This window comes from Alosa pseudoharengus, unplaced genomic scaffold (genome assembly GCF_046254945.1).
Source record: "Alosa pseudoharengus isolate Yale_2024_CS ecotype anadromous, Long Island Sound unplaced genomic scaffold, YU_APseudo_1.1 YU_APseudo_1.1_scf_3, whole genome shotgun sequence".
NCBI lineage: Eukaryota > Metazoa > Chordata > Actinopteri > Clupeiformes > Clupeidae > Alosa > Alosa pseudoharengus.
In genome coordinates, this window is record NW_027468718.1 from 8,593,144 (window position 1) to 8,607,646 (window position 14,503).

Consider the following 14,503-nt stretch of genomic DNA (forward strand, 5'->3'; position numbering starts at 1 on the left):
CTCCTATTTTAAATATCCCCCTTGGAAGTTGATCAGGCTTCCGTGGTGGACTTATTGAGATGTTTATGAACTAAGGAGCGACTACGCCTAGGTCTCGAACAGTTGGCTAACGTGCGAAGATGTTTGACCCTAGAGTTTATCTAGAGACACAGGTTATAGGCTACTTCTTGCTCAGGTTTTATAAGAGTGGAGACCTTCTTACCGTCCTTCAGTATAAAGTCACGCTGACCCAAGTCTTAGAAAAGACAGATGAATAACCACAGAAGAGACAAGTTATCTTACCCTCCTGCTGGAATTCGTAGAAAGACCAAGAAAAGACAAAAATACTGCTTGAAGAATTAGATGCCAAGGTTAAATAAGTTCTTTACTTTTCAGCACTTTGGTGATGATAACAAAATGCGGCGTAATATCCACTTGCAGGTTACAATGTTGTAAAAAGAGTAAATCCACAAAATAGGTAAATAGTAAATCCACTAATGGAAGAATATAAGGGAAAAAAGTAAGTCCTCAAAAAAGGGAAAAAGTCAGCTGATTGTCTTCTGCAGTCACTCTCTGTCGGAGTAGCAGGTCTGATATCTGCAACAGGTTCCACGGAGTTTCGGTCCGCGACTCAGCCTGGCACGACGTCCAACACTTTGCTTCTCAACGAATTTCGGAGGACGAATTCTAACAACCACACGCGACATCATAAAGCAAAAACCCAGCGAGTTGAAGGAAGGAAAAAAAGAAGAAGCAGCCCCGATCATTTAGTTCGACCCTTATTTATACTAGGTAGACTTGTCCTCCCCCACACATTCCTAAGGCAAATCAATCTTTCCCACGACAGTTTAGAACCTTCTAGAAGGTTCCCACGAGGGCTGGGAATATTCTCACGTTAGCTGGGAACATAGCTGGGAATATTCTCACGGCAGCTTGGGAATATAGCTGGGAATATTCTCACAATTGCTAATACATTCTAGAAGTCACTGATCTTAACCAACTATTTAAAATGACACGCATTCACATCCTTCTCCGGGTTACATTTTGGAGATGATACATTACATTCAGGTTTACAGATAGTTTCCAGAGGTTACACAAACAGTTTACATTCAATGGCTATTATCCATGTGACACATTACATTTAGCAACATACACTTTACAGTCATCAAGAGATCGATTACATTCTTACAGGTTACAAACACTTATGGCATTAACTCTTCACACAATGCAATCTGAATACATTCATTTGAACAGTTTAAGGCACTTTACTCATTTCACAGTTTTGAGACATACAATTCTTTTACATACATAACTCCCTAGACTTTACAAAGTCATGCTACTAAAATACTTGTAATGATACATTTCATTCATCGCACTTTATTATTTATTATGAGGTCATTGTTTGCAGTTATGGTTCATTTTCCATTCTTTTATTCATATTCAATAATCATCAAGTATTTCTGAGGTCAGGGTAATCTGGTTTAATAATCCTGCACATTGTTCAACATCTGCTTCAACACATTCATTCACTTCCACGCTTTCAGGTGATCTTAATTCAAGAGTAGGTTGCAAAGTAATTGGTTTAACATTACGATTCAATTCCTGGTCAGTTTCTTTCCTAATTTGTCTAATCATATTTTCTAGATCATAGAGGTTACCTTGATAGCTAGCGCTGAATCTAGCCTTTCTGCGTTTTCGCCTTGTAAGACGTATTGGTTTTGTGCTACCGCTCTGTGGTCCATACGGTCGGTGTCCTGGCGACACGTCAATACCAACCAGTTAGTATTAACAGAGATAAGGATGTCACAAAACCCCTTAACCTTCTAATGGCGTAGGCTATGTTTGTGTCCTTGAGGGTGAAGACAATCAGACACCCTACAACAATCTTCTAACTCTCTGGAACTTTCCACATACGGAGGCTTCAGGGACAAAGAAGAACGAAGGGAACCATATGCAGAACATATTGCCATGATCACAGTAAGACCGTTCAAGTGTTCTTCACTTGACTGCAAACCTGGACATGAAAGATCAAAGGCAGACCACATACTAGTGGTCTGGGCGTGCAGGGAGAGATGTTTCCTGTACACAGCTAGCCCACTGGTCTCCATCGTATGCATGGTGCTGTGTGTGTGATGGGGCGTGCAGGGAGAGATGTTTCCTGTACACAGCTAGCCCACTGGTCTCCATCGTATGCATGGTGCTGTGTGTGTGATGGGGCGTGCAGGGAGAGATGTTTCCTGTACACAGCTAGCCCACTGGTCTCCATCGTATGCATGGTGCTGTGTGTGTGATGGGGCGTGCAGGGAGAGATGTTTCCTGTACACAGCTAGCCCACTGGTCTCCATCGTATGCATGGTGCTGTGTGTGTGATGGGGCGTGCAGGGAGAGATGTTTCCTGTACACAGCTAGCCCACTGGTCTCCATCGTATGCATGGTGCTGTGTGTGTGATGGGGCGTGCAGGGAGAGATGTTTCCTGTACACAGCTAGCCCACTGGTCTCCATCGTATGCATGGTGCTGTGTGTGTGATGTGGAAACATGAAATGCATGGAAACATGAAATGCATGGAAACATGGCAACCACAGCCCATGCAATGATGTGCTCATGCAGGCTGTCCATCTAGTGTGTGTGTGCGTGTGTGTGTGTGTGTGTGTGTGTGTGTGTGTATTCATGTGAGAGAGAGAGAAAAAGAGTTGGGTGGGTCGGCGGGGAGGGTGGGTGGGGGGCTTATATCTATGCTGATAGACCTAACATTTTGTTATGAGGACAATATTTAGTTGATGATTAACTCTTCATGATGGAGAAACGGACTCCAGCCAAAGCCATGTTGGTCCTGCTGCTCTTACATGCTCTCTGTCTGGGTGGCCATGCTGAAGGTGAGTTGATCAGACTCGTTACCTGCATGATATTAACTGCTAGATTTGAATCAACACGGCAGATCAACACATCATAATACAAAATTTTTTGTGATATAATAAATTATATAATAAATAGCTGTAATCCTGTAATAAAATAACTAAGCAGCCATTACGTTATAGTTTCCGATTTGGCATTGATGATTTATCATAATACCAATTGATCATGTTAGTATTGCTAAGTACTTTCATTTTCATCATTTAAAACGTTACCTTTAATTAAATTTTTTTCTGAATGCTTAAACACAACTGTGATTCTTATAGCACAATTTCTAAAACTATTATTATGTATAGCAAAACCACTCACTGAGTTTGCAAAACTAAAAGCACAAACATTGCTTTGCACTAGTTATTTTACGGACAAAAAAAAACAGTCTACATGTGGGTGTAACCTGCGATGTGTTGAACCTGCGCGATTCAGCCCTGCACACGCCCAGACTCGAACCCGCGAACAGCAGCACCTCGGATCGGGAGGCGAGCGCGCTAACAATTGAGCCAATAGCCCAGGCTACTACCTCACATGCCGCTTGAGGCGTCGGGGAGTGAGGTTTACCAACGTTCCACAAGCACAGCTAAGCTAGCTGGCATCCGTTACATGGGGATATTGTCATGTCAGGCCTGGATACGCCATTCCAGAATATATTTACCCCGGTGCCTTGGACTAGGACATTGCATGTGATGTAGACGGAATTTTGAGAGAGACGACCCGATGTAGACTGATTTGTTTTGTCTCAGTGAAATTGCTATTTTGTGTTTTGACTTGGAAAAACACACTTGTGTTTGTTTTGATGTGTGTAAATAAACACCAATACTTGAAGTTTGGATCCCTGTATGTTTACAGAACTATGACAAAAGTATGACCTCAAACTGACATAGTCTACCTTGTGCACAGAGAAAGCAAAAGCCAGATGTGTTTTTTATTCAGACCATCAGTGTGTAGTTGGCACATTGTGTGCTTATTATTGTGATGGCTTGTGTTTACTGTTTGATACGAAAACATATTTTTTACAAAGGTGTGAAAAGTTAAGCAAGGTGTGTTAGCTTTTGCAATAGAACTACAATATTTTTGATTGGGTGAAAGGTTTTCCTATTTGTGTGTAGAGTTTTGCAAAAAAAGCCATAGTTACAAAATATGTGCTTAAGCAATCAGAAAAAACTGTAAGCAATCAGAAAAAAACTGTAATGGTATCTTACTTATATGTCAGTAATAAAATGCATTAAGAAAGATTGTTATTTCATTAACATTAATGTATGAAACTTTAAAGGATAAAGCGGTAGTGATTTCAGTCAACTGGCCACATCTAAGCATTCAGACAGATGAAATAATCACAATACATCATCATGAGCAATGCTGAGTTTTCTAAGGCCTCATTATCTCGTTGCGGTGAGGAAGGAAAAGGTCTTTGGGATCTAGATTTTGTCAGCAGACATAAACCGTGGAATTCCATTCAGTAGCGGGTAATGGAAGGTTATTTTAATGCTGTTCCTCTGTGACCACATAATAAGCATAACTTTTTATTGCCCCTATAGTCTTCTGCACATGCTACAATGAGATTCATGTCAAGAGGAATACTGCTTGGAGGGTCGTAGAGATGAGCACCCTAAAAATCAACTGCCCAGTGAAATACTGTGAGCCACCACCCACTGTGACATGGTGCAGATTGGATGAGGACAAAAACACTTGCTTACCACTGCATGAGAATCCTAATGTTAAAATATGGCATGAGCCAGTCAGCAATGAAGACAATCTCATTATATCCTATATGGAAATAAAAAAGACAACAAAGGACTACAGTGGTTTATATAGATGTAAAGTTGCTACCTACACTACTGGACATTCAATCAGTGTTACTGTCACTGGTGAGTGACATTTTTTGTGTCTTTTGAGTCTCTGTTTTGGATGGGTTTATATATCATCATATTGACTTTAGTTAATTTCTGTGATCTGTCACTCTCAGATGATGATCAGTTGGAAAGCACAACTTACAATGCAAGTACGACCAATTATTTATTATACTTTATTTGATGATAATATTGATGATTTTGAATGTAATATTGGAAAGAAACTAGATGCATCGACCAAAAACGATTCCTTATCAGCCTAGTAGGCCTATATGCTCAAGTTGGATATCCTATCATCACTTTTTCTGTCACGGTGTCTTCAAAATGTTTTAGCGGATGTGTGTATATTATGTTCTATCACATTTACTTCAGCTTAATACTGTAAACCAGGGCTATTCAATTAGTTTGTAATGGGGGCCAGTTCATCCCATACAAAAATGTAATATATGGCAATATATGTAAATCACATATATGATGTATATGTCAATGTATGCCTCACACATATAAGTCACATATATACACATACGTGTCACATATATTTCAAAATATAGCAAAATTGGCCGTTTTTATATATGTCACATATATTTTCCCAGATATACAAATATATTACAAATATATGTCAGTTGCATATATGTTAATATATGATAAGTTATGTATTTGTACGCATACTAGGGATACCAATATATTGCAAATATAGGTCTATGGACATATATTTGCACTCATATAAGGTAAATATATTGCAAAATATATGTAATGTTCTGCTATGTCACATTTATAGAAATATGTCACAATATATGTATCAGAAATATAACATTGTTGATGTTCCAAAGAAAACACACAAAATATTTGTTTAACCTTTTATTAAAGTTTAGTTTTTCCACACAAACAGTGAGTACACTCTCCAGGTAGAAACTTTTTTCCCCTTTATGGAAGTGGCACACATTGATTTGGCATATGATGCACTCAGTGTTCTCAGGGCAGCAGTCCTCACAAATCACCACCTGCAAACAGGGAACAGAGAAGATTAATATGCTGTAAAACACACAGAACATGAAAAGACCATCACTGAAGCACTACGACCTTCACATGGATCTTTAATAAACACACACCTTGGCACAAGTAAGCTTAAATAAGGGCTATGAGATGAAGAACATGTAGCCTAATGATCCATGCATCAGAATACTTTGACAAGATTTGGGAAAGATTCTTGAAAGATTGGAGTCTTTTAACTAATGCCCCCCATTCAAGCTTTACTCAAAAGACGATCTTTCAAGAATCTTTCCCAAATCTTCAAAGTCTTCTGTTGTAAGGATGGCTTAACACTACCCTTCACAAACTAAAGATCCATTTAGGCCTACTAACATTCACGTTAGCCTGCATGGTTATTAGCCGCCACTTTAAATATAAGTTAGCTGCTATAGCTAGGTTAGCTAACTTACTCACACCTTATATTTTATTCAAACTAAAACTTATATTCATAACGACATCTCAGACAGGCTTGTTGTTGGATATGATGTTAACTACCATTCTAGATATTCCACATAATGGTAAAGTTAGTTAATGGAAAAGTTAACATTAACAGCTAACATCGCTAACGTTAGCAATATTAGCTCGCTAACGTTATCGATAGCTAATCGATAACATTAACGTTAGCTAATTCTAACATGATGGTTAGACTGTTAACAAACGGATTTGGTTAACATTACATTATAAAAATATTTTCTAACTAATTCCCGTTTACTAAAGGCTTTCTTACCTTGGATATGATGACAGCAGAGTTTGTACAGCTTACACAGTCAGATGCATGACAAAAAGTGACGGTTGAAAGTCACAGTGGTTGGAGTTCAAATGTTAGTCCAGGGTGGGGGATGGGCGGATGCTTATCGCATCTTGATATGCGCATGCGCACACAGCAATGTGTGCGCATGCGCATATCAAGATGCGATAAGCATCCGTTATATTTAAAGTAGCTTTGGCCTTACACATTTTTCATGCACATAGTGCAACCCAAAGCACTCCACACAAAACATTGACACATAAGGCAGCATAGTCGACACCATATCTGTGACGCCAAGACATAAACAAACATATTCACACTGTTCTCCATTTGGAAAATAAGTAATGTAATCTAGTGTATGGATATGTATGCCACCATATATGGAGACTACAAATATGTCTGCCACATATTCACACATAAAGTTCTCCATATATTTAGAAAATAAGTAGTGGAATCTAGTGTATGGATATGTATACATAGAGACTACATATAAGTCTGTCACATATTCACACATAAACTTCTCCATATATTTGGAAAACAAATAATTGGATCTAGTATATGAAGATATAGCATCTTATATGGGAAATGAAAATATTTTGTATGCATGTATGGACATATAGCTTTGAATATATGTTTGACATAAATATTTGAATCACATATATGTCCATATAAGTAAAATTATAAGTCCCTGTTATTTGACATATATGTTCATATATTGCCATATATCACATTTTTGTATGGGATGAAAAGCATCACAACTGAGGGGCCGGAGAAATACGACTTGAAATATGAGTAATCACATTACAGCTGTAGATACAATGAAGTACAACAGCAGCAATATGGGTGTTCAAATGTTGTATTTTGTACATGCATAACAACATCTTTAACTGGTTGTTGATGGCTAATATGGAATGAAATCTGTGATAAGATAACAGTAATGGAATCTGTGCTTTGCACAGTAACTGCTAGGTCCAAGATTTCCAGTGAGTACAAACAGGATTCAAACACTGTTCAGGTGAATTAAAAGTGAATTAAATGTGTAATCAGTCGCATATGTAGCTCTTCTGACATATAGGCCTACTTGTTACATTTGACGTTCCCACCATTTAAATGAGATGACCGTGACCTCTAGATTTTTTTTAGCAGTGGGGGCAGGCCAGTCATAATAGCCTAATAATAATAACACGGGGGTCCGGGGGTGTCTTTTTCTTTTCTGGTTGCTAATCACACTATTTTAACATGTTTTGAGAGGGACAGGCCCATCTTTTTTCTGACACACGTCACGCTACCCCATGCATTATACCAAATGTCACTGCTTGACTAAATGAAAAACATAGCCTACTGAACATGGGCATAGTTCACGATGACAATGAAAACGTTTAGCCTACTTGGTTTCTGACAGAAATTACGTTTTGTGCCAATATATTGTAGAAACACAACCACGGCCTTTATTTGGTGAACGGAGGTGCAAATCATCTCCTTCACTTCCTTTGGTTATTATACGATTCACTTCAACCACAAAACGTTTTGCCGTCGCCACATTTACAAATACAATTTACCTTCGTTAGGCTATCGGTGATACTTTTTGCTTCGAATAGTAATTTAGTGCGCATTTAATGTGACATGCCACATGATTTCCAAGAGGCCTTTAGATAGGCTCATTTCTGACTTCACTAGACTATTATTGCATTAGCCTATGTTGTAAGACGTGAAGAAATGAAGGACAATGGCAATAGCCTAGGCTACGCACAAATTCATCATTCACTAAATGGAGAGAGACTCCAAGTTTTTCTTTCGCTATCGTTGCGAAAAAATAGCCAGGCTACTAGACATACTTTGAAATTCCCTTTGAGTCGGATCTGCTCCACCTTTCCACCAAGTTTTGCAGAAATTGTGCCCGTGTTTTTTTTTGCGATATTGTTGACAGCAACTATTTATGTGGTGCAACCTGTTAAATATTAGTAGTTCATAAACTCCAACGTAGTGCCAATTTAGGTTGATACTAAACTAAGAACTTACGTACGGATGTACACCTGCAGGCGCGCCTGCTTACGTTCAACTTACGTTCAAATGTAGGCTAATGAATTGTAATGTAGTCTAACTTGTGCAATGGGCTGAGGTGCAGTGGCTGCAGGATTAAAGCGAGCGAGAGATGCAAAAGTGGACAACAGCTCATGCGCTTGATAGAGCTTACATTTTTTTTAAAGGGCCACAAATGACCTCGGGCCGCCAATTGAAGAGCCCTGCTGTAAACTATCACGCTCAGGGGCTAACCAGATAGACAAGTCTATTTTGTTTGTTCATGCTATATTTCATTTAATACAAATACAGTGTAGTTAGAGACAAATATGTTTTGTTATACAAGGAGGCACCCTCTAACCATATCATAACATTGATTTTAACTTTGATTTTACACTAGCAGTGCTGCATGTAACCCCATGTTTCAAATTATTATTAAATCCCATAATTAAATTGTTGACAGGTCAAGATACCACAAGACCTTGTTACTATGGTGATGTACACCACTGCAGAGGACTTCCAGTCAAGATTTATGACAGACGATTGATGGGCAGCCTTTGCAAAGATTGTCATTTTGAATAACCTTTAACATGCAATGATTTTTCAAGTGAACGTCTGTGATAATGAATTATATGAAATTATAATTTTTTTGCTTTTTTAAGAGAAAAAATGTGAAACATTGGGGGCTTAGTCCAATGTTGAACACAGGAAAGCTAGGGGGGTCCGGGGGCATGCCCCCCCCCGGAAGAAAATTTTCAAAAATAACACCTTAAATAATGACTTCTAGTGAATTTTGTGTAAACTAATGGCGGCAGCAGATGTAATTGGGTCTGGCTAGTCAGGCTACTTAATGGCAGTATATGTATTTAAAATGTGTATCTAATTAGTTTCTATATGGATATTTTTGCCACGTTTTGCGACTTTGAACTCTGGCAAAAGTAGCCTTATAGGCGTCAGGTTTAGCACAGCCCCACACATTGTGAACCCACTGATTATAATGTTCAGTGAAATACATGAAGCTAAATTTAATCCAGGACTTAAAGGGATATTCCACCATTTGGGCAATTACACTCATTTTCCACCTCCCCTTGAGTTAAACAATTGATTTTTACCTTTCTCCAGTTCATCCAGCCGTTCTCTGAGTCTGGCGATACCACTTTTAGCTCCAACCTAGCATAGATCATTGAATCTGATTAGTTTAAAGTCGACATGTCGAGTAGAATCTCATCATGGCAAACATATTTTTTTCTTCATGTGTGGCCCTAATAATACTTCGCCGTATTATGCCATACCCAAGTAGCCTAAATCGAGGTCATTTTTAATTATGCATGATTTATTTTGTTATTGAATTCGTAGGCTGGGATTCCTCTTGGGAACAATTAGGCCTATGTTTAAAGGTAGCCTCCTGCTTTTTCAGAAGGGGCGGCAGGCAGGCTACTGACAGAGCGACGTACAGTGGCAGAGCGACGCACAGTGGCTGAAAGTGGTACTAAAGCTTCACGCAGCTTCACGTCACGTAATGCGCGAATAAAGTGGCCATTTCAAAGTGATGCCCACTGTATTTAGTAAACCAGCCCAAGGACATGATATGTTTTGCATGTGAGTGTAGCGTAGAGTGTTCATGTGTGGATGTGAGAATGAAACACCATCAGAGGGGACCAGTGGAGGCTAGAGTGCAGGTGCACCTCATCCACGACTACACTACCTCTGCCTGGTATTATAAATACAATCAATTCATAAATATATTTTATTGCATCATTTATAAAGTATTCAAAACAATTAATAAACATAAAGGGTTATTTACTATAATCAAACCATTTATGACTGTGTGTACAAATGCTTTAATGATGAGAATTAATGTAGGAACAATGTTTTAGAAATTAGCAACAAAGCATTTAGAAATAGTCTATGAATGCTTAATAAATGCTTTGTGTGTAGTTATAATAAAGTGTTACCAAATGATTTATATCCTATAAAATGTGTATTCTGTCTCCTCAAATCATGATGTGCAATTGCATACTGTTTGATTTATATATTTCACTGTACTGTATGTATCCTAAGTTGAGTGCCATACAGTCATGTTGCAAAGTTAGCACACCCATGCTAAAGTTAACTAAAAAATATTTTTTTGGAAATTGATCTTAATACCTTAAAGGGATATTCCACCATTTGGGGAAATACACTCATTTTCCACCTCCCCTCGAGTTAAACAATTGAGTTTTTCCTTTTCCCCTTATAGCAGAGATACTAACGGTCTAATCTGATTCAATGAGCTGGAGCTAAAAGTGCTACTGTCAGACTCAGAGAACGGCTGGATGAACTGGGGAAAGGTAAAACTCAATTGTTTAACTCGAGGGGAGGTGGAAAATGAGTGTATTTCCCCAAATGGTGGAGTATCGCTTTAATTAAAAATTAGTGAAAATCCAACCTTTCTGGACACTAATTTCCTTTGTGAATGAATAATATAACATAAATATGTAAATGTTCTTCCTTAAAATATACACACTCCTGTGTTAAACTTTCATAGAGGCAGGAAGATTTTTATTTTAAAGGCCAGTTATTTCATGGATCCAGGATACTATGCATCCTGACAAAGTTCCCTTGGCCTTTGGAAAAATAGCCCCACACCATCACATACCCTTCACAATACCTAGAGATTGGCATGGTTTTATTTCAGTTAGCCTTAAAGGAGAAATCCGGTGTGATATTGACCTAAAGTGTGTTGAAACATGATACCGAGTGTGAACGTATGTCTCATAGCCCATCTTGGCTAAATAATTCAGTGGAAATGCATGGATTCCAGTTTCTTCCAGTAGCAGCAACTGGAATCCATGCATTTCCACAGAATTATTTTTGGAATCTGATCCCTTATCATACCTGTTCATTCTTACTTGTCGCTCGATTTATCATGACTAAATTCAAGATGGCTGCAAACGCTAAACTTCGTGAAGATACTGTCTGCATAAATCGTCTTGTAAGTAAACTACCAGGGCTTTTTCAAAGTTCTCAATGTCTCGTTTTAAATGTCAGGGCCCTCGGAAGTCTACCAATGAAGTGTGGAAATACATTGAGCCTCGTAAATGGTGTAAAACAGTGATTTATTTGCATGGCTAGCCCGATGCCGAAGCACCACCATTGAAAAAGCTGTTGGTAGCATCGGCTAACTAGCGCCAGATTTTGGAGTGCAGGGGACAAGCCAAGATGGGCTATGAGACATACGTTCACACTCGGTATCATGTTTCAACACACTTTAGGTCAATATCACACCGGAATTCTCCTTTAAAGCGGGTTTGATTTGCATTGAGAGATGAACTTATGGAAAGTACCCCATGCGAATCTCTAGATATGGTGAAGGGTATGTAATGATGTGGGGCTATTATATCTAAATATATACATGTCATTAGATCAGTGATTCTTAAACTAGGGGTCGCGACCCCAAATGGGGTCGCCAAAAACTTCCGTGGGGTCGGCAATTATTTTCTGTATTCAGTCTGAAATTATTATTAGGTGAAACAAAGGAAAATAATATTGGCCTTTTTCTTATTTACACGCAGTTAAGAGAAGAGAGAGAAATTTTTTCGTCTTTCGTCTGGTTCAGCCTATGGGCTACTATGCCTCATTCTTGTGGTAAAATTCTGAAAGGACCACTGACATGCCTTATTTTCACCACAAGATGGAATCAGTGAGTCACAAAATACCTGTCATGGTGGACATAGGAGGATTATTTGCATGAGAGCTGACACTGAGAAATTATTTACAAAAAGTCTTACAACTATTATTAATCATTTGTGTATAATGGAAAAAAATGGTTATGCACCGTAAAGTTGACACTATTATGTAAGGTGATATGGTCCACCAGGTGCACACACACGCGCCAGCACACACACACAAACACACACACACACACACACACACACATACTGTACACACACACACACACACACACACACACACACACACACACACACACACACACACATCATCATGGAGCTAACCAGGCTTACATTTGACTTTCCATTATACACTTGTATATCTGTGTATGTGCCGGATAAATCTATCTATCTATCTGTGAATCTCCCTGCCAGTTAAAGTTTGTTTTAATCTGTATCTCTGTGTCTTTAGAAACCCCACATACTACCACAGGTAAGCACCTCCTTCTACACACGTACAGAATGGGTTAGTTGTTGAATTGTCCTATTTGTTAACTTAGGTTCATTTATGTAATCAGGATTCTCTCTGGTTAATGTAATCAAAGCATGACCTGCATTGTATAAGTATTGTTGGCACTGATTGGGAAGTGTAACATAAGGGTTCATATTGTGAATCGCACATATAAATTGTGTCATTTCATTATAACTTTACACATCCTGACAAAAAAAGTTGTTAACTTGACTGTTGAGGTTTTTACAGCCAGGCTTCACCAGGTGTGCAATTGAAGTGTTCCAATTGCGGAGTAATGTATGCGATGCTATCTGGTGTAGCCAGTTCCACTGAGTATAGCGGAGTAATGTATGCGATGCTATCTGGTGTAGCCAGTTCCACTGAGTATAGCGGAGTAATGTATGCGCTGCTATCTGAAGTAGCCAGTTCCACTGAGTATAGCGGAGTAATGTATGCGCTGCTATCTGGAGTAGCCAGTTCCACTGAGTATAGCGGAAGCTAATTGTTGCAGCATACGCTCTGTGAACACTTTAGTGCTAAAGTGTTTAGTTATACCTGTTGTAGCCTGCCTGTCAGGCACACACACACACATGCACACACACACACACACACATGCACACACACACATACACACGCACACACACACATGCACACACACACATGCACACACACACACACACATACACACACACACACACACACACACACACACACACACATGCACACACACACACACACACACACACACACACACACATGCACACACACACACACACACACACACACACACACATACATGCACACACACACACACACACACACACACACACACACACACACACACACACACACATACATGCACACACACACACACACATACATGCACACACACACACACACACACACACACACACACACACACACACACACATACATGCACACACACACACACACACACACACACACACATACATGCACACACACACACACACATGCACACACACACACACACACACACACACACACACACACACACACACACACACATACATGCACACACACACACACACACACACACACACATACATGCACACACACACACACACACACACACACACACACACACACACACACACACACACACACACACACACACACACACACATATACATGCACACACACACACTTTTTAAGCGAGGGGGTGGTGGGGGGGCAGGGAAAGAGTGAGCTTGTCTGTGTGATTAGATTTACTTTACTGATGATGAGGTTTTGTGTAACCTTATTTCTTCGCGTGGTCTATCTTATCATTCTCTACATCTCTTGCCAGTGGCGTAACAAGCCAATGGTGGGCCCAGGTGCGAGAGCGCTAAGCGGGCTCCATACCGATGAACTTTGGCCCAGGATGAGTTAGCTCTGATACATGCAATACACTTTAAGGGTGACTTCAATTGTTTATGCAAAGGGCCTGAGGCACCGAAATAGTTTAGTAGTTACAGATTACAATTTCAAATAAAAAACACACGACTACATATCCATTACATGTAAAAACATTAAAAAATAATTTTATTAACAGCCTGCAGGCCAGGATAATCTAATATTACTGCATTAACATCAACTCGCATGGAATTATGGGAACACTCAATGCGCTTCTTCAACCCTCTGCTGAAACTGCAAGCGTAGATTGCTTGCTTATAAACTCGCACTGCGCAGAAACAAAACTTAATGTAGCCTAACTTATTTAACCGTCCAGAAACCAAATAAAATCATTCATATGCATACAACCCCCAATATGCGTGAATTAGGCCATTAGA